Raw genomic sequence first — 23,424 nt, 5'->3', positions numbered from 1 at the left:
TCTTAGAGAAAAACACAGGCACAACACTCTATGACATAAATCACAGCAAGATCCTTTTTCACCCACCTCCTAGAGAAATGGAAATAAACAAATGGGACCTAATAAAACTTAAAAGCTTTTGCACAGCAAAGGAAACCATAAACAGACAGAAAGAGAACGCTCAGAATGGGAGAAAATATTTGCAAAGGAAGCAACTGACAAAGGATTAATCTCCAAAATATACAAGCAGCTCATGCAGCTCAATATCAAAAAAACAAACAACTCAATCGAAAAATGGGCAGAAGACCTAAATGGACATTCCTCCAAAGAAGGTATACAGATTGCCAACAAACACACGAAAGGATGCTCAACATCACTAATCATTAGAGAAATGCATATCAAAACCTCAATGACCTATCACCTCGCACCGGTCAGAATAGCCATCATCAAAAAGTCTACACACAATAAATGCTGGAGAGGGTGTAGAGAAAAGGGAACACTCTTGCACTGTTGGTGGGAATGTAAATTGATACAGCCACTATGGGGAACAGTATGGAAGTTTCTTAAAAAACTAAAAATGTAACTACCATATGACCCAGCAATCCCACTACTGGGCATATACCCTGAAAGAACCATAATTCAAAAAGAGTTATGTTCCACAATGTTCACTGCAGCACTATTTACAACAGCCAGGACATGGAAGCATCCTAAGTGTCCATCAACAGATGAATGGACAAAGAAGATGTGGCACATATATACAATGGCATATTATTCAGCCATAAAAAGAAACGAAATTGAGTTATTTGTAGTGAGGTGGATGCACCTAGAGTCTGTCATACGGAGTGAAGTAAGTCAGAAAGAGAAAAACAAAAACACCATATGCTAACACATATATATGGAATCTAAAAAAAAAAAAAGGTTCTCATGAACCTAGGGGCAGGACAGGAATAAACAAGCAGACGTAGAGAATGCACTTGCAGACACGGGGAGAGGAAAGGGTAAGCTGGGACAAAGTGAGAGTGTAACAGTGACATATATACACTACCAAATGTAAAACAGGTAGTGGGAAGCAGCTGCATAGCAGGGAAGCAGCTGCATAGCACAGGGAGGTCAGCTGGGTGCTTTGTGACCAGCTAGAGGGGTGAGATAGGGAAAGTGGCAAGGAGACACAAGAGGGAGGGGATATGGGGATATATGTATATGTATAGTTGATTTACTTTGTTATACAGCAGAAACTAGCACACCATTGTAAAGCAATTATACTCCAATAAAGATGTTAAAAAAATAAAAATAAAATCTATAAAAACAAAACAACTGAAGTCTTTTTTATTTCTATTTGGGAGAAAACATGTCAAAATGAGATGTATGGGCAACTCAGTAAGATATAAAATAAATGAGATATATCTATTAGAAAAGAGGAAAACTGATTTGTATATAATATAGTTATCAAGAAAACTTTAAAAAATTGACTAAAAGTATTAGGATTAATACAGGCACTCAGGAAAAAGGAGTTAATACCAAAATGAATAGCACCACACACACACACACACACACACACACACACACTCACAAAATCAAAGACATACCTGTGTCAGTTCTCCCCAAACTGATTCACAGATTCAATGTAATCCCAATCAAAATTACAGTAGGGTGTTTGTAGGAATTGACATGTTGATTCTAAAACACTTATGGAAAGTCAAAGGAACTAGAAAAGTTCAGTTTTGAGAAAGAACAACAAAGTTGAACGACTTGCTTACTTGATTTCAAGACTTCACTATGAAAGTACAATAATCCAGACAGTGTGGTTGGCAAAAAAAGACAGACACAAAGAACAACAGAATGAAATAGAGAACCCAGAAGTAGCCCCAACAGCCAAATGATTTTTTACATGGCACAAAGGAATTCAATGGAAAAAGGATCATCTTTTCAGTAAAATATACTAGAACTGAACATTTATAAGCAAAAAAGTGAAAACTCAATCCTTCCATCACACCATGAGCAAAAATTAAGTCAAAATTAATCATATACCCCAAAGTTAAAACCTCTAGAAAAAAACCCAAGGAAACATTTTTGTGACCTTGGGGTCACAAAACTTTCTTATATACAACACTAAAAACAATCCATATAAGATAAAATTGATAAACTGGGCTTGCTTTTCTAAAGGCACTGTTAGAAAAATGAAAAGGCAAGCCACATATTGATGAATATGTTCATCAAAACATATCTGACAAAGGACTTGTATTTAGGACATTTAAAGAATTCTCATAATTCAGTAATAAAGCGACAACTCAATTTAAAAAGGAGGGTGTGGCTGAGAAAGGCTTAATTTCCAAAATATACAAACAGGTCATACAATTCAGTATCAAAAAAAAAACCCAATCAAAAAATGGGTAGAAGACCTAAATAGACATTTCTCCAAAAAAGACACAACAGATGCTCAACATGCCTAATTATTAGAGAAATGCAAATCAAAACCACAATGAGCAATCACCTCACACCGGTGAGAATGGCCATCATGGAAAAGTCTACAAATAATAAATGCTGGAGAGGGTGCAAAGAAAAGGGAACCCTCCTACACTGTTGGTGGGAATGTAAATTGGTGCAACCACTACAGAAAACAGTATGGAGATTCCTTAAAAAAACTAAAAAAAACATATGATCCAGCAATCCCACTCCTGGGCATACATCCAGAAGAGACAAAAACTCTAATTTGAAAAGATACATATACCCCAATGTTCATAGCAGCAGTATTTACAACAGCCACGACATGGAAGCAACCTAGGTGTCCATCAACAGATGAATGGATAAAGAAGATGTGGTATACATATACAATGGAATACTACTCATCCATAAAACAGAATAAAATATCGCTATTTTCAGCAACATGGATGGACCTAGAGTATATCCTAAGTGAAGTAAGTCAGAGAAAGTCAAGTATTATAATCACTTACATGTGAAATCTAAAAAATAATACAAATGAATCTATTTACAAAACAGAAACAGACTCACAGACATAGAAAATAAACTTATGGTTACCAACGGGGATGGCAGGGAGGAATAAATTAGAAGTATGCGATTAACAGATACACACTACTATATACAAAATAGATGAGCAACAAGAATTTACTGTATACCACAGGGAATGAAGTTCAATATCTTGTAATACCCTATAATGGAAAATAATATGAAAAAGAACATATATAACTGAATCACTGTGCTGTACACCTGAAACTAACACGATATGGTAAATCTACTATACTTCAATTTGAAAAAAGGGTAGGGGAGGAGGCAAAAGATTTGATCAGATACTTCACTGAAAATATAGGGATCACAATAAGCACATGGAAAGATGCTCAAAATCATTAGTTATCAAGGAAATGCAAATTAAAATCACACTGAGCTACAACTACACACACATCAGAATGGCTAGAATTAAAAGGATTAACCATACCAAGTGTTAGCAAGGATGCATAACTTGAACTCTCCAACACTGCTGGGGGTGATGTAAAATGGTACAACCACTTTGGAAAACAGTAGGGTAGTTCCTTAAAATGTGAAAAAAAATGACCCAGCTATTTCAATCTTAGATATTTACCCAAGAGAAATAAAAGCATATGCCCACAAAAAGACCTGTACACATACCAACCAAAGTTGGAAACAACCCAAATTGTTCAATAAGGGGTGAATGAATAAACAAATTCTGTTATGGCCAATGTATTATTACTCAGCTACAACACTGATAAATCCCCAAAATAATTATGCTGAGTGAAAGCCAGACAAAAGCAAGTACTTACTGTATGATACCATTTATAGAAATTTTAGAAAATATAAACTGATTTGTACTGACAAAAAACAAACAAACCCAGTGCTGTCCTGGGCCCAAGGGGGAAGGTGGAGTGCAATAAAGAAAATAGAATAAAGTAAGGCACAAGGAATCTTTTTGGAGTTATTTTCTACATTTAAATATTATTTGAATGAACCAAATGAGGGAGTGTAGAATTATCATTATGACAATTATGTTACATGAGTCACCCAGAATCTACATATCTATAACTAAACCAAAAAACAAAAATAACTCAATCACTAAAGGAGACTACATGATTAAGCATACAAAAAATGAACTTAGGGTATTTATTCATAGGTTTAAAAAGACATAACAGGAAGAGGGAACAAAAATTAGTAATCTTTTGTTACTTTAGTAGTGGTGATGGCTTCATGGGTATATACATAGGCCAAAATTCATCCAATTATACACTTTTAATATGTGCAGCTCACTGTACATCAATGGTACCACAGTAAAGCTGTTAAGAAAAAGGAACTAGCCAACCCGTCCTTACCTACTCCCTATTCGCAACCTGATGCCATTGAAGGGGGGAGGATTCAGAAAATTAGCAAGGAAATAAAATTAACTATAATAAAGATTGCAAGAATACAGTGAAATAAGAATGCATATACCCAACTGATGTAATAAATCATAGGGAACAGAAACAGCTTACATCGCTGATACACTGATCAAAGAAAATAGAAAAAAAGGAAGATAATAATATACAGAATCAACATTATACTTTGGTTTTTCTTCTTAAATTGATACATTCCCCCCGTGCAGTTATCTCATTTATACAAGGTAAAAAAAAAAAAAAATCACAAAAACATACAAGAACTAAAATGATAAATTTTTATAATTCATTTCTTTTTCACTCTACAGACACGTATTTTGTAAATAAAAAGCTGTATAAATTTATATATTTTTCTAAAACTCAATTTTCTGCATTTACCAATAGAGGATTTTTTTTTACTATCCGTTTATCTACAATGCAGAATAATTCCATATTTTTTTAAAAAGAGAATAAACAATTATATAAACTAAGAAAGATGATGCATTCAAATTATACTTTCGTGTAAACTTTTTAGAAAATCTTCGAGATTTTATCAAGAAAATAAAACGAGCAGTATGTTTTCTAACTAATTACTGCTTAATATTCTGGGTTGCATGAAAAAATCCATAGCAACCTACAAAATTCTCAGACACTCTCCACAGCAATCTATTAAAAGATCAAGTGAGTTAGTCTAACGAGTTAAACAATGTATTTTAAAAATCACAGATGAAATTGACAGTAATTCCACACTTCAAATTGGGGTTGTGTGCCATGATCCAAAGCAGGCTATTATTACATTAAATACTACTTATTTCTGAAAGACAAATTTTAACAGAAAATTAAAATACACACTGTCTTAACAGTTATTTTCTACATTTAAATATTATTTGAATGAACCAAATGAGGGAGTGTAGCATTATCATTATGACAATTATGTTACATGAGTTACCCAGAATCTACATGTCTATAACTAAACCAAAAAACAAAACAAACAAAAATAACTCAATCACTAAAGGAGACTACATGATTAAGCATACAAAAAATGAACTTAGGATATTTATACATAGGTTTAAAAAGAAAAATAACAGGAAGAGGAAACAAAAATTAGTTTATAGAGCAATGATTTTTTAAAAAGTAAAAGGCATGAGGAAAACACAAAGCCAAAGTGTAAATCCATCCGAACACATCCCTCTTTAACTGCTCTGGCATGAAAAAGGCACTGAATATTGTAAAATGTTACCAAGTATTTTCAAGTGAGAGGGTGCCTAGATCAGCCAAGTGAGTATCTTTATCCTTGAACACGACCTTCGAGTGGAAGAAGGTTTATCACGGTAAAAGCTTAATCGTAAAAGCTCTTTTACATCGCTCTGAGTATGCTTAAGGAATAACTTTCAGACATGCATTTGATTCCTCAAATTGCAAGGATGGTAGCTATTATTTCTACTCATCTATAAGATCCTTCATCATCTGGCCCCTGCTGATGTCACCAGCCTCATTACAAACTGTCTATAGTTCCCAAATATATCCCTGCTCGTTCATGCATCAACATCCTTATATTCCCTCTATGTGGACTGTCCTTATTTATTTCATGGCATACAACTTCAAGACTCAGCTCATCACTTTCTTCTCCATGATGTCTGTACCCTCACTCTAGGTTTGCCTTTAGTGCTCTGCTGGCACTCTGTACACATTTCCTATAACACACATCTTAAGGAAGTTCATATATGTTATGTTGTTTGTGTTAGACTTTCAAGGTTTCACAAAGGAAATTGCCAATTTAACACCACAGTCTAAATTACCACAAAAACACAGAGAACTTGACAAATCTGAATGAACTTGCAAATTTAAACATCAGATTTCAGACCCTGATTTATCCCAATAAAATGAGGCTATTCAGTGAGGATTAATATAAACATGATTATTTGAGAGTGGTTTTAATTTCTCCTTTATACTGTTTTACAAAATCTTCCCTAGTATCACTTTATTTTTTAATCAAAAAATATTATTAAAGAGGCAGAAAGGTCTCTTTAATCCCACATTTGAAAGTCAAATGTTATTTTTCAAATAAATAAAATACTTAAAAAAACTGCCTAACAGAATACTAAACAGTAACCAAAATGAAAGCGAAAGAAGCAAAAAAACAAACAGGAAAAAAGTTTCAGATACTCTAATTTGAAATCAAGAAATTAATTTTGCCAGTTATAAATACAAGTATAGTCTGATCTCTTAAAAATTCAACCTCAAAGCAGTTCTAAGGATGTCCATGCCTTCCTCTTCTCTTTTCTCTCTATACATGTAAAACCTGCATCACTAAAAATAATAGTCTCTGTAGTAAATAATTTATCACATCAGTTTCCTTTAGCTTTTATTTTTATTTAAAGGATAGTATCAATGTAGCCACTTTGCATATGTGTAAACTTTTTCAAATGATGATAAATCTAAAAGACTGCTTAATAAAAAACCATTGTTTCAGAGGATGATTCTCATGGAGACACTGTCTCTTTGCTCTTCAGCCAGCTACAGTTTAATCTTTTAAAAAGTGAGTTACTCCACTGATCAAAGAACTCCAAGCTATTGCTTTCCATTAGAATTTCCTCATAGCCATGATACATCATTTTAAACTATGTTCCCTAATTTATTTATTTTGCCATCTTTCCTATAGTTTAAGTTCACTAGTTATTTACACGATAATAATATATTGCTTCAGTATGCAGCAAATTATAAGAAATTATGTTAGTCTGTCCTCCCTCCTTCCCCAAACTGGTAGACTAGTTTCACTCTAAAACTTCACCCCCAGTTATTCACTGTGAACAACTCAAAACAATTCATCAAGATGGCTGGTGGCCTAACTGTCAGAGCTATATAAAAGAACCATAAATCGCCTTGTGTTTAGTTTGGAGGTAATTATTACCTTTCCCCTATATATTTAGAAACAATGACATTAACACAGTCATTCTCTTACGTTAGAAACCACAATGGTGTCCTAGTTCCCACTGGATCAAATTTAAATTCTATCAACCAACCCCAGTTAACCAGTCCAAAATTATTTTCAACTTAAATTTAATTGGTATTCCCTACTCCCACAGTAATATATATATATATATATATATATATATATATATATATATATATATATATATATCCAACTCTACTCCGGCATTTATCACAGTTTTATTAATTTTTTATTTATACACCTATCACAGCTACTGGACCTAAAGCTCCTCCTTGGAAGGGAAGATGTTTTATTCACATAATAGACAATGAACAATCAATGAATGAACTAATAAGCAAGCAAATACCAAATCACCTTTCTCATTAGCTCCATCTCTATATCTGCTTTATCCTGCTTCTAAACTTTTACTCCAACTATTCTCTCCACCTGAAATGCCATCTCTTTTCTTGTTTATTAATCTAAAACCTTACAGGATGATAGGGAGACCAAGACTGAAACTGCAGCTATAAAAGCCCTTTGTGTTTTGGGATTCATACTTTAAAAAGAACAACAATACTAGACAGCTAATTAAATAAGGTATCAATGATGTATATATTAAATCAAAATTATTTATTCAATCTATTTGCATATTAGAAATTTTTATGCTTTCCCCTTTCCCTTTTCTATACTTCAACCAGATGCTTACCAATTTTTATAGGTAATATGCATACAGTAAAAAGGCATTTTTGTGTTTATATGTAAGATCTATCAGCTGAACATCTGATTATGTGACTTAAAACTTAATAAAAAGTGATTGCCTCTGGGAAGCAAAAATGCAGGAATGGAGAAGAATAAGATAGGGTAATGATTTTTTTTTTATTATAAATTTTTGGTACTACTTGACTTTTGAAACTATGTAAACTTAAAATTGAAAAAAAATTTAAAAGAACATGTGGTGATATTGCCTCTCTGGCAGATAGGGTAGGTGTTTGTGAACTAGAACCAATTTTTCCATAACCCTATATCTAATTGCTTCTTAGATTTCCAATCTGCCTTCATTTTTAAAGTGTAGTCTTCCTTCTGATTTTCCTGTCAGCCTTATCTGTCTTAAGTCTCTGAAACAGGAAACAGCGCCAGCATCAGCTGGGAACTTGTTAAATACGCAAATAATCATGTCTCATCCCAGATCTTCAAAGCAGAAACTTCAATTGGGATCCAGCAATCTGTGTTTAAGAAGCCCTCCACGGGCTTCCCTGGTGGCGCAGTGGTTGAGAGTCCGCCTGCCGATGCAAGAGACACGGGTTCGTGCCCCGGTCCGGGAAGATCCCACATGCCGCAGAGCAGCTGGGCCCGTGAGCCATGGCCGCTGAGCCTGCGCATCAGGAGCCTGTGCTCCACAACGGGAGAGGCCACAACAGTGAGAGGCCCGCTTACCGCAAAAACAACAACAAAAAAAGTCCTCCACATGATTCTTATGTACACTAAAGTTTGAGAATGACTACTATAATGGTTCAACATTCTCTTTTCCTGACTCCTTCCTTCAGGAAGGCTGCAATCTGTCAATTTCCACACAACCATGTATGTAAGTGCACAGCCCACACAGAAGATCAGTTCTGCTTAACATAAATACCTGGGGAGAAGGCACCAATTATGATAAACACTGCTCTTTATTCTGCCCTCTCATATCCAGGGACGATAGGTGTTTAATGATAAATTTGAAATGTCATAAGTGTTTAATGAAAAGAAATAGTACGAAAAGGTTGCCCTGGAGAACTTGTCACCAAATAAAAGTATCCTTTTTAACTGTAAGGTGCAACAAAGACAACTACTATAACAGTAAAAAACTGAGTGTACATAAAATATCACATTTTTGACCACTTTTACTTACTGTCTCTTAATTCTTACAATCAAATAAAACCACAGAACATGTCCTATAGCATATGCTCATAAATGCTAATAAACCAAAACACAGCTTCTAAGGATTATTTTTAAATTAAAATTTTAAAACTTTATAGTAGCAAAGAAAGACAGCTTAAATTTAATAAAGGATTCAAATAAAAATATTGTTTTTTTAAATGTCACATCATAAAGTGTGTTCAATACTTCACAACAATAAATATTTGGAAAAGTCAACTCCCATTCTAAAGATAAAAAGCTAATATGGACCCTGGAACATTACTGAAATCAACTGAATGTCTGTTGGAAAAGAAAGTAATATAGTTAAATGGAGCTTAACTTAGTACCAAAGTAAACTTCAACAGAGGTACTGTGATCATAATCTGTTGGTAGTTTTAGTTTCTAAAAAATTATCAGTATAAAATTAAAGTGACTCTAAAGGCCAGAGTCTAACTTAGCAAGATTTTTTTGTAATTTTATTCTACTTTGGTATATCTTAAATTTCAAAAAATTTTAAACAAACACAAAAATATTAACATTCAGATGCTATCAAGGGCTTGGAGAAGGGTTACTTTCTTCAATAAAGTCTTTATTGAATATGTTAAAATGGCAATTTAACATATTCAATATGATCTCAGGATGAAAATAACAGACGTATAATTCATTATTAACATAAGAACAACATTTTACAATATACACATTTCTATATATCATATTTAGCACAGGAAAATTTCTGGGATATTCATGGACATAAACACGTTAGCCTAGATTTACTAGAAACTAAGAGGTGCATGTTACGTTACATGTATCAAATAATCCCACCATTATTAAGTAAAAATTCTACACTTTAATCACAATAAAGAAAAACTGGACACATTTGCATGATGGTCAATCACTAAAATGACTCAAAATGAAAGCCATGAAAAAATTTCTGATTATTTATAATGCATGCACCTACTTAAGCTCAACTGTAAGTTCTGGCTTACTCCTCATAAATGTTATACCATAGTGTAGTAAAATCAGCTTAAGAAAAATAATTCTCTCTTACAAAACAAAAGTGCCATTTCATATAGTCTTATCCATTCTTTTTAAAGAAAATAACTTCTCAAACAGAATTAGGAACCTATCTTTAAAAGTCTCTTAAATACAGCTTAACTATAAAATTTCAAAGTGTAAAAATTATTAATTTCCATAACAGCAATTCTTAATCATCAGAATAATGAAGAGACATACAGGTCACACAGGGTTAAATTTGATGTACACTCCTCCTAGGTGAACTGGACCTTAGAATCTTTTTCCAAAGGCAGCCTGCCCTGCTAGACCACAATTTTAAACAAGTTGAGATCAGAACCAATACAGCTACTAAAAATCTTAGTCCCTACAGGTTCCAAGAAGAATGAGACAATGACTGAGTAGGCTGGACCCGTCTCCCATGCCACCAAGTGAGTAAAGGGGAACCCTGCCAAGCACGCTGTAATTGTCACCTTCCTCATTTCCCAGTTAAGCTCATATTAAGACAGTAAGAAAATGCAGAGGACTGGAGATGCTGCACTCCACAGGATTCCTACCCCCATGTCCCTTAACAAGTTTCCCCATTTCACCGAGTTAAGCCCTGGGCTTATAATGAAACCAGCCTTCAAGGAGTGCACATATTCTCCAGTGCATACAGATTAATGTAAGTTTTTATACTACTCCTCATACAATAGAGTAAGAATACTTTAAAGAATACATATTCACAAAACTGGATATTCAACTCTAAACAAAATTTCCTTAAAATCTCTATACTTCATTAGTTGATATACAAATTAACATGTTCTAAACCAATATGCTAGGGGAAATGCTTTTGGTGTTTCTCCTTTCAACAACACAGTCTAGAGTATACTGTCCTATTCCAATTTTTTTTTTAATGTTATTACTTTGGTAAAATACACGTAGGGAGCAATTAAAACGTTCATGATCATGTCCTTTCTTTTACAGTCTAATTACGGATTGATTTTTAAAAGACAACTTATGAGTCACTAGGGAGAAATTATTTTGCAATTCCCAAGAGGTTATGATTCAGTCTATATTTATGAACTACAATTTTGAAATTTAATGAGATTTTTGGCAGTTGTAAATAATTAAAGCCTCTGGTATTTCACCCTGGAAATTAGTGAAGTATATTGGAATTTTTAATAAATTTCATCTCATTGCCTTTTCATAAATGCCTATAAGCCTGTAATAAAAGCGTTAAATATGAGAGAAGTAAAAACTGGAAGGGAAAGGAGAATGAGAAGTGGAAAATGGGGTAAGATTGGTTTGAATACTTGAAGGACTGGCTAGGTAACAGAAAGTTAGTTTCGCTAAATTGGTTGTTCAAGATGATTCAGCAGAGATCAAAAAACTCTGGTATTAATAGTAACTACAAATAATCTTCCTGAGTTTGAGGAGGGGTAAGAAATTGGGAAAGTAAAAGAAAGGTAACAAATCAGTGATTCTCTGATAAAAACTAAGCAGAGAAACACTACTATTGATATCATTCTTTCTTCCAATCCCAACCAATGGCAGCTAATTGTGAAGTAGAGTCCCAAAGACTCTATACACTAAGTATCTTTTTCAGAAATGACAAAGAAACTGGCACAAGGAGAAATTAATGGTAGTTTACACCAAATTCCAAAAATAATTTTCCCATTTGAAAAAGTTCTACTGCACCACACCAATTTCAGTTTCATTTTACACAACTATAGACTGTTCTCCAAACCTAAGGCCTCAGAAGCCCTTTATTATTCTTTCTACAAATTCACTTCTGAGTTCCAGAGGTTCAACATTACCAAATCCAAACTCTAATCTCAAACCCTGACACCTCTGCCTTTCACTACAGTTCCACATTTACAACTGCCTACAGTGCATCTCCATTTGGGTACTTTTCCATTAGTGTCAAATGGGTAATATCTCCTTGTCATTATCACCTCTTCTTTCCCAATGTCCTCAGGATAGAACCATTCTTAAACATCAAAAATCGTAGAACCAGATGTCAGCAACAATGGTGGAGTAGGGAACCCCCCAATAGTTAACTCCTCCACAAAAGCAACAAATACACTGGTAAAAATTGTCAAAACCAACTTTTCCAGAATTCTGGAAACTAATGGAAAGCTTGCAGTCACCAGGTAAATGTTTAGTCAAGGAAAAATAGCTGAATCTCAGTCAGAGAGCCTTGAGCTGGTCTTGAAGACAACAGCTCACGGTCCCAGAACGCGAACCCAGTATCAGAGGGAACAGAACAGACCTTATTCTCAAACAATTGGGATTATTTGTTGTGACCTGTTTGGTTACTCCCCGGAGAAGCAGCGTTCCTTTATCTTGTCCTACTCGGAAATCACCCAGTGCTGGGGGACCACCAAGGCACATTTGTGAAAAACATGTAAGGCAAATGTACACTGATACCTGGGGCAAGGGATAACAGTTGAGGCAAGCAACAAACTAACCAAAAACCCTAGAAGGAAAGGCTGAGGAATGAGATACCTTTGGGGAGTAAGGGTTTTGAAAAACACCCACATATTTCTGAGAATTTACAAGGTCATGCAAATGGCCACATGTCTAAAATGTTGACGGAGTTAAGATTCCAGAGTCACTGCTTAGAGGAGATCCTTCTGGGAAAGCTATCTGAATAGGAACATCTACACACACTTCTCAAGAGCAAGACATAAATTTTTATATTAAGCCACCAAGATTTGGGGATTATTTGTTACAGAAGTTGGTGTTAATTCTATGAGTAATTCAGACCTAGAATCTAAAAAACCTAGAAGATATGCATGCTATTTTGCTGTGAAATAAAGAACTTGTTTAAAGAAAAATGAGTGACTTCTTTATACTATGTTCTTGTTTAATTAGGCTCTTAGCAAATATATTTTATTTATATTGTTGACTAACAAAAAAATTAAAAGGAAAAAAATACCAAAAAATAGGCTGTTTAAATGTGTTTACAGATAGATATACTTTCCAATAAGTTACTTAGAGCAGTGTATGTTGGCCAGCCCAACCAAATCTTATATTTCATAATATAAGTCATTAGGTAAATGGAATTATATATGCTCAAATGTAACTTTGCTAGAATCTATCTTACAAGGTGAGTTTCTTCTGAGTCAGAGTTTTAGTATTAACATCTGGCAGAAGTAACTGTGAAAATAATAACTATCACTATATATACAATGGAATATTACTCAGCCATAAGAAGAAACGAAATTGAGCTATTTGTGGTGAGGTGGATAGACCTAGAGTCTGTCATACAGAGTGAAGTAAGTCAGAAAGAGAGAGACAAATACTGTATGCTAACACGTATATATGGAATTTAAGAAAAAAAAAATGTCATGAAAAACCTAGGGTTGAAACAGGAATGGGGACACAGACTTACTAGAGAATGGACTTGAGGCTATGGGGAGGGGGAAGGGTAAACGGTGACAAAGCGAGAGAGAGGCATGGACATATATACACTACCAAACGTAGGGTAGATAGCTAGTGGGAAGCAGCCACATAGCACAGGGAGATCAGCTCGGTGCTTTGTGACAGCCTGGAGGGGTGGGATAGGGAGGGTGGGAGGGAGGGAGACGCAAGAGGGAAGAGATATGGGAACATATGTATATATATAACTGATTCATTTTGTTGTGAAGCTGAAACTAACATACCATTGTAAAGCAATTATACTCCAATAAAGATGTTAAAATGAAAAAAAAAATAACTATCACTAGTTTCAAGCTAAAATTGTAGAGTAACATAGTCAATACAAATCTATTCAAATCCATTCAATTACTCTTCTGAAAATGCTTTAGATGAGGAATATATGACAAGAGAATAGCTCTGAATAATAAAAAGAGAATCATTTGAAACAATGGGAAGGCAAAGTAACGAAAGCAAAAACATGCAATTGTTAACAGTTTACCTGGAATGACCAAAACCTGCATTCATCTTGAATATTTTTAAACAAAAAAATTAACAAGAGTTTCACGAAATTCACTAAAACATATACATTAAAAAAAATTCAGGAAACAGTATCTCAAAAATGTCAAACAGACATAAAATACTAATAACTTCCTTAAGCATGCTGCCATACGTCACACTTAAAAGTACCATGAGGGCTTCCCTGGTGGCGCAGTGGTTGAGAGTCCATCTGCCGATGCAGGGGACATGGGTTCGTGCCCCGGTCCAGGAAGATCCCACATGCCGCAGAGCGGCTAGGCCCACGAGCCATGGCCGTTGAGCCTGCGCGTCCAGAGCCTGTGCTCCGCAACGGGAGAGGCCACAACAGTGAGAGGCCCGCGTACCGCAAAAAAAAAAAAAAAAAAAAAAAAAGTATCATGAATTTCTTCTCCTTACAGCAGCATCAAAATGCCAGTTACTGAATTTTGCAATTTACCTTTCATATTTAGAGACTTAGCATTTAGTATTATATAGTTAATGTTAGGTTGGAATTTTCAGACTATTACATAGACTGTAAATGTTGAAATAAGTAAAAGTCACATAGAAATATTATATAATGCTTGTAATACTGTATAAAATGGAATATATTATACTTATTTTCCTTAAAAAGATTATAGATACCCCCCAAGATCCCCCCCAACAAAACATGTATCGTTAACTATTACACTTGTGAAGTATAATAATATATAGTAGCATAGCTTGCCCAAATATTGCTTTATATAGAATCCATTAACTGGAATTCCTTAACAACAGGAATCAGTCACAAATGCCTAGAGATATATGCCTCACTTTATAGTGGAAAATTCTGAAAAAGTTTCATGAGTCAAATTTTGATAAGTTGAAATATATTAAATGAACTACAGAATGAAAGGGTTTCTTCCTAAATACTTTGTTAATGCTTAAAAATCCCTTCAGAGATAAGATAGTCCTAATTAATCATGATTTAGCTTTATATGCTATACACTGGATTTCCTTAAAATGATCTTGGTCTATATTATTTTCTAATTTTTTTTCCAGTGTTACAGCACATGCATCTTCCCATTTCAAAGAGTTACTCATAAACATTGGGAAAATAGGAAAGTGTTTATTATAAGATGAAAAGAAATGAAGACTTGTTTTGAAAAAAAGGCAAAAGAGCGAAAGCATTCATCTATACTCCTAGAGAATATAAATGTCAGCCTCCTAGAAGTACCCTCCTAATTAACCCACTCCCCAAAAGAAAATTTTTAAGACAAGTAATCTAGCAATGGCTGGGATTTCTATATGGATTCCCAGGTTCTAACTAACTGGAATGTAGTAATGTACATCCAGTCTTGTTATCAGAAAACAGAAGGAAATGTCATAACAAGGAAACTGTGCACGAAGGAATAATAATGTGAGGAAGCCTGGAGAATACAGAAAAGAATCAATTTAGGGAGGTAGTAAAATGATCTCTGAAATTCTTCCAGTAGATCATTCGTCTCCAGAGCAGATGTGAGCACTTCAGGGATACAGGGATTACAGCAAGGCAATCCACTGGGGTAAAGGTAGAAAATACCAGAATTTCTATTTAAGTTTTTCATGCAAATATAAGAGAAATTTTATTTTATTGCTATTTAAATTATAGGCTATCACTGGCATCCTCATAACTGTGTAATATAGTCAAGGTCATGCAGGATTCAGGCAAAAGATAACATGAGGTTAGTTCTCCAGTTCCCCCATGTCACCGAGCTGACAGAGACCTGTCCCTATAACCCGTGCATCTGCTTCTGGTGTACAGTATTTGGATGTGCTCCAATGTGATGGGTCAGTTAAGTATATTTATATTATCTAGTTTAATTAACTCTTATAAAATGAACAATGGCTTTAAGAGATGCCTATAGAGAAACTTCTGGTTGAAGACAATATTAATAATGCAAGCACAAGCAAAGAAGATAATGGAGAATGGACACTTTTCCAATGACGAGTACAAGCTCATCAGCCACATTAACAAGGTAAAAACAATGGCAATAATGTACCTTGATATGATGTGATGAGAATGGCATTTACTTCTTCTGTGGTCTTCCCCCCAAAACCTGTAATTTCAAGTCTATTCATGAGGAAAATATTAGATGAATGCCATTTGGAGGACATTCCACAAAACAGTTGACTTATACTCCTCAAAACTTAAGGTCATCAAAAACAGGGAGAGCCTGAGAAACTGTCACAGTCTAGAAGAGGCTAAGGAGACATGTAATATGGTCTCCTGGATGGGATCCTAAATCAGAAAAAGGTCCTTAGGTAAAATCTAAGCAAATACGAATAAAGAATGGACTTCAGTAAGCAACAGTGTACCAAGACTTGTTCATTAGTTGTGACAGAGGTACCATACTTTTTTAAAAAATGGAAATATAATCAGATCTAAAAAAAAATCAGCCACAAATTTTCAGAAGTATCAAGACTATTTGAAATACAAATTGACATCCACTGTTGTTAATGATGAATGCTCTACCCTAAGTTATAATTTGCTGCAGATATTAGCTAATCATAAGACATGTTCAGATTTTATAATAAATATATATACACATATGTAATACATGCTCCAAAAGCTGAGACCACAATTCTAGAAAATAAGTAAATTAACTAGATGTGATACTACTATTCATATCTCACCAATTATTTACTGAGCACACAATGTGAAGTACTAGAGATACAAGGATAATCACACAATTTGATTCAAGGCAGCTTATAATTTAGTGATGAAGCAGACAAGTAAGAAAGGTAATTAGCATACAATGTAATAATGAAGAGGAATGACCACATAATAATCGCCATAAATAGAAATAAACAGAGTTCAGTGGGAGAACTTGGGCTGAGAAACGAGACATGGGGCAGAGAAGGTGTCTAGGACAAGGTGCCATCTAAGCTGAGTCTACAGGAATAAGCTTAAAGTTGATTAAATAGGAAGAAGGGTTCCAAAAACAAGGAACAGTAGGTACAGGAGTCTAGAGCTACATTGTCCAACAGAGTAGCACAAACCAACATGACTACTGAGTACCTGAAATATGATTACTGAGAATATGAATTCTTAATTTTATTTCATTAAAATTTAAATTTAAAAACTGAAGCAGTTCAGCATGGTAAAGATGTCAATGCTCCCTAAGTTGATCTCCCCAAGTTTTAACACGATCCCTATCAAAATCCCAGAAATTTTTTTTTTTTTTTACACATAGACAAACTTATCCTAAAATGTATATGGAAAAGGAAGGGCCCTAGAATGGCCAAAACAGTTTTGAAAAAGAAAAATAAAGTGACAGGAATCACGCTTCCTGATATTAGGGCTCACTATATCGCCATAGCAAACAAGACAGTGTGGTGAAGCATAGACTCAAAGATCAATGGAAAACACAGAACCCAGAAACAGACTCACAGAAACATACCTAATTGATTTTTTAGGTGCAAAAGCAATTCAATGGAAGAGAAACAGCCTTTTCAAGAAACTGTGCTGAAGCAACTCGACATCCATAGGCCAAAAAATGAACCTTGATTATTAAACCTCACACCATATGCAAAAGTTAATTCAAAACGAATCACTGCCTTAAATGTTAAATGTAAAACTATAAAACTTTCATTAAAAAAAAAACTGGAGCAAATCTTCAGGACCTGGGAGTAAATGAGGAGTTCTTAGACTTGACACCAAAAACATGACCCATAAAAGGAAAAAAACAGTAAGTTGGACTTCATCAAAATTTAAAACTTTTTCTCTGAAAAAGATCTTGTTAAGAGGATGAAAAACAAACTATAGACTACAAGAAATATGTACAAACCATGTATCTGACAAAAGACCAGTATTAGAATATATAAAGAATTCTCAAAACTCAAGAGAAAGAAAATCTAATTAGAAAATGCACAAAAAGGCATGAACAGACATTTCACCAAAGACAACATACAGATGACAAATAAGCACATGAAAAGATGTTCACCATCTTAGTCTTTAGGAAAATGCAAATTAAAACACAATGAGATATCACTACACACGTATCAAAATGGCTAAAATTAAGAACAGTGACAATAAACACTAATGAGGATGTAGAGAAACTGGTCAATTATACATTACAGATAGGTATATAAAATGGCAGTCACTCTAGCATATAGCTTGGAAATTCCTTTCAAATGGACTTACCATATACCCCAGCAATTGTACTCTTGGGAATTAACCCAGAAAAATGAGGACATTTTATATAGGAGTTTATATACAAATGTTCATAACAGTTTTATTCATAATAGTCAAAAACTGCAAACTACCTAAATGTCCTTCAGTGGACAGTGGTTTAAGAATGGTTAATCCAACTGTGGCACAACTACACCATGGAATATTACTCAGCAATAAAAAAGGAACTGTTGCTACACAAAGCAGTTTGGATGAACCTCAAGGGAACTGTGCTAAGGGAAAAGGCAAACCTCAAAAAGTTACATGATACCATTTATATAACATTTCTGAATAACAAAATTATTAAAATGGAGACCAGATTAGTGGCCAGGGTAATGATTAGGAATAGGGTAAATGTGCCTACAAAGGGGTAGCACAAAAAAGCCTTCTAGTGGTGGTACGTATCTATCTTCATTGTGGTGGTTCTTACCTATCCATATAAAATTGCACAGATCTATAACACACACACACACACAAAGTGCATTTGTAACTAGAGGAATATGAATAAGTTCTCTGGACTGTAAACAATGCCAATTGCTTGGTTTTGATATTGTACTATAGTTATACACGATGTTAACACTGGGCAAAGATGGGTCAAGACCCCTGTACATTTCTTTGCAACCTCCTATGAATCTATAATGGATTCAAAATAAACTTTAAAAAAAACAACTAACATAAAATATCTTCCTAGTAAATACAACTTTCTTGTTTTGATTTTGGTTTAACAGTTGCTTTGTGTAAGATATCATTACTGTATTATACTAGGGGGACGGGAGTGCAAGCATTATTTCTAGTATTACACACAAGCATATTAACCAATCCAGTTAGTGTGAATGGATTGGTCCCGCTCAAGTGATGTTTTTATAGGCACCAAGGTAACATGTATTAGAATACTTTATGCAGAATGACTTACAGTGATACCTATTAATTGGTAATTAAATCAAAATACTTTTAAAGTTAAAATATAATTAAATTTGTTTTTTAAGCTTAAAAATTTAGTACGGACAACTTTTAAAATTTAATAGAAAGGCATATTACTGATGCAGAATCGAGTAGATGCAAAAGCTAGTACAATGACCAAAACATTAAAAAAGAAAAAAAAGGACTGGAAGAAGGTACTACAAATTTCATGATGAATGGCAACTGCAATTTACTAGAGCACAGCAAAATGAGAAGGCTGTTTGTTTTTGTGCTGGTTATTAATTTACAGCCACAGCTCCAAATTCGCTCAAAGCCTGCTCTGTGAAATGCATCTGGGCCCTTTAACTATTCTTCCTTTGCCAGCAGGCTGGATGTTAAGCTGCGTCAGGAGAGAGCATGGGAGAAAGTGCAGGAGGAAGGTTTTGCCTTCTTATTCTGGAGTGCTTAAGCGTGCACAGCTTTCTCCAGACCCGCTCCTGTAGCACTCACATCTCCTGTGGTGCCTGGTAGCCAGCAACAACCAGCAGCCCACAGCTCCTCTAGTCACCTCGCTCAGAGGTCCCCAGTGAGACACCTCCCTGTAAACAGCTTTCCTCAGCACCCTTAGGTTCTAATTTCTGGCAAGTTCTGACAACACCGCACCACAGCAACTTCTCTGCCATCCAGAGAGCTATTGCTGTGCCCTCTCCAACAAGGTCTGGCTCTCACTTGGAGTGGGGGGACATGGCTTTGTGCACTCTCCCTCAGCCCTGAGGGGAGTGGTTGCTCCTTTTATGTTATTCCTATTCTCTTCACTTCTTCCTAGCCAATCTCTTGTTACTCCAATCTCTTGTTATAATTACTAATTCTTTATATTACACCTTCCTATTCAAATTACTGTGTGGTTTCCCCTGCTGATTGGTCCCAGTCATGTAAAAAAAGTATTTTTAAGATAAGAGACAATCTAAAGAGACATTTTTAGTAAACAGTGATTTTGATAAGTTTCCTTTCAAAAGTTAAAAAAGAACTGATAAAATTAGTTACCTAAAATCAGAATTACATGTCAAGTAAAGAAATTTTAAACAATTTTTAATAGGATCTGAGCCTGTAGCTTTGGCCAGCTATGAAACAAATAAAATCAAGTGCACAGAGGCACAGAGGGTCCAGAGATAGAACTCCTTCTGGTTGGGAGTAGAACAGTCAAATAAGTTTTTGACTCTACTTCCCTTACCAAATACTTAGTCTACCAGGCAGTTCTGCTCTGGTCTGTGCTTCACCCAAATACAAAGCTGCCATTCTGTAGGCTCAGCAGGAAACATGGGAAATTACAGGTTAGGTACATGTGAAATATGTAAGGGAAATAGAGTATATAGGGAAAAAAACACAGAGTTTGAACCTACCAGAGTAGTTTCGTCATTTAACATACAGCACAAATCTACAACTATTTATGTATATTGTCTGGCAACGCTTTTTTATTTTGTCATCAACTCTTTTGGCACCAGTGTTAAAAAAAAATGCATCTTGAATAAAAAATTAAGTACAGAATTTCCATTTCTCAAAAAAATTTGATAATAAATGTGCAACATGGACACTACTGCAGGCAGTATCACTGACCACATGAAAAGCAGCAGATACAAATTCACTGATTCAGCACTGGTATCTACTTTAAAGTTATAATGAAGTATTTTAAGAAGACTGTGCATGGAGACAACCTAACGTGTAGCTACAGATACTATGTTTACACATTACACTAGAAGCATTTTTTTCAATTAGATCAAATCTCTAATCGTTTAAATTAATTTTACTCATTTCTACTCTAGATTATCATCTGCTTAAATAAAAAGCAATCACTGTTAAACTGTTTGCAAAAGAGTAACTTTGCAAAATCTTAAATGATGTTAGCTTGGTATCAGTGATATCAGATGCTTCAAATAGAAAACCAATTAAATAATAGCTTGATTTCTTTATCCAATTCATGGAATCAAAGTAAAGCTATTAGAAATTCATTCTTAAAGGTGAAATATCTGACACTATTGAGCTACTATAAATTCTCTTTAAAAGTTCAACATGAAAGATAAAATTACTTGTTTTTACAGTGATAACATGAATATAAATTTTGGTAGAGCAAAATGCCAAGAAAAAAAGTTACTATTAAATTTAGAGACCCTTAGAGAAGCAATGTACTTGGCATTGGTTGTGGTATGTACATAATTTATAACTATGCCCAAACTGTGATATTCTACTAATCAAAGCAGAATCTGTTGTCAAAACTGATACATTTTTTTAAAAACTCTGTAGTTTATACAGAAAGAATAATCTACAAAATCTTTATAACAAGGCTGACATTGAATGCAACAATTCAGCATTGCTGTATGAACTTTCTCTTTGTGCTATCACATACAAATTTTAGAAATACTGGACCTTTTAAAAACCTAATTTATAAATCAACTTAAGTGTCCTACAAAGATACTGAACTTTTTTGTAAAGGAGTTCCTTACATTTTGGTTGCATTTTGTTAAAATCAGTAGGAATTCTTCAAATATGAGACAAAGAAGCAAAAAGCTTAACCTTTTAACTCTTAACAAATGGCATTTTTTGAAAATAAAGCTTATAAACAGGAAGACTGAGATTTACTGCTACAAAAACAAGAAACAAATTAAAATTAAATTTTAAGAACACAAATGGTATACAAGACATAACTATGAAATTCTATAATTGCATATTTATCTCAACTTCTAGGAACAATCTTTTTTTTTTTAAACAAGGTAACTTCTTTCATTTTTAATTTTAATTTATTTTATTTATTTATTTATGGCTGTATTGGGTCTTAGTTGCTGTGTGCGGGCTTTTTCTAGTTGCGACAAGCAGGGGCTACTCTTTGTTGTGGTGCATGGGCTTCTCATTGCAGTGGCTTCTCTTGTTGAAGAGCACGGGCTCTAGGCATGCGGGCTTCAGTAGTTGTGGCATGCGGGCTCAGTAGTTGTGGCCTGTGGGCTCTAGAGCGCAGGCTCAGTAGTTGTGGCGCACAGGCTTAGCTGCTCCATGGCATGTGGGATCTCCCCGGACCAGGACTCGAACCCATGTCCCCTGAATTGGCAGGCAGATTCATAACCACTACACCACCAGGGAAGCCTCCTGGGAACAATCTTTTGAAGGATCTCCAATATTTACAGTTGGATGTATTTATATTCATACCAAAATGGATGAAAAATTAAAAGGGCCTATGATTTTGGACCAGCTGAATCTGATAAAACATTCAAAATAATCAATAAATAAAGACAATTTATCTAACGAGTTTTGTCTTATAAAAATATTTGTTGGGACTTCCCCGGTGTCCAGTAGATAACACTGTGCACGTGGGGTGAGAGAGAAGTCAAGATGGCAGAATAAGAAGACACAGAGTTTACATTTCCTCACAACTAGGGCACGTACCAGGTTGGGGCTCGGACACCTAGAGGGACGGGACAAATCCCCACGCAACTGGGTAGGACACAGGCAGTGAAGGATGGGGAAAGTTAAAGTAGAGGCGGGTCGTGACTAGCACCCCTGAGGCGCGGCTAGGGGAGGGGATGGGTTCCCAAGATCAAAGAGGCCCACCCACGGAGCAGCGATCAGTGAGGACAGGGAGAGACCTTGAGGGAATCAGGGGCTTGGAGGGGAACACGACTAGTGACTCCCCCAACCACTTGGGCCCCGGCGAGCCAGCTGGGGCCCTGGACCTAAACCTCAGCCCTCCAGGGCTCCCCTCCAGCCGAGTGGGTCCTGGGGGCGTGGGAGTGAGGGATAGGGGGAGGAAAAGTGGAGGTGTGAGGGGACCAGCACCCCGGAGGGGTGGTGGGGGAAGGAGTTCCCACACTCTGAGGGGCCCACCCACAGAGTGGGGATTCACAGGAATGACGAGAGATCATCCGGAGATCAGAGGGGAATGCAACCAGCGTTTCCCCTGTCCACTCAGGCACCCACGAGCCTGCTGGGTCCCAGGATTAAACCTCCGCCCTTCAGGGCCCCCTCCATCTGCGCTAAGCCTAGGCCCCACCCCCTACCTAAGCCCCACCCCTGCCTGAGCCACACCCCCACCCCCACCCCCCGCCAAGGCCTTTTCTGGTCTTTTTGGCACGTTTCATTTATATTTTTATTTTTTCAAACATATTTTTCATTTTTCTAATTTTATTTTATATTTTATTCTTTGTCTTTTTCTTTTTTTTTCCACACAGCTTATA

The 23,424-nt window shown here is 35.4% G+C and overlaps 1 protein-coding gene across 2 annotated transcripts in view; it reads right to left on the bottom strand.

Annotated features, from left to right (window-relative positions):
- The window catches only part of SDHAF3 (succinate dehydrogenase complex assembly factor 3), an 81,335-nt gene that overhangs the window by 30,754 nt on the left and 27,157 nt on the right, over positions 1 to 23,424 (bottom strand). The gene's annotated exons all lie outside the window — the stretch shown is intronic.

The sequence above is a fragment of the Lagenorhynchus albirostris genome, chromosome 8 (assembly GCF_949774975.1).
Source record: "Lagenorhynchus albirostris chromosome 8, mLagAlb1.1, whole genome shotgun sequence".
Taxonomy (NCBI): Eukaryota; Metazoa; Chordata; class Mammalia; order Artiodactyla; family Delphinidae; genus Lagenorhynchus; species Lagenorhynchus albirostris.
The sequence above is the reverse complement of the archived record's forward strand: the minus strand, read 5'-3'. Positions and strand labels throughout refer to the sequence as shown.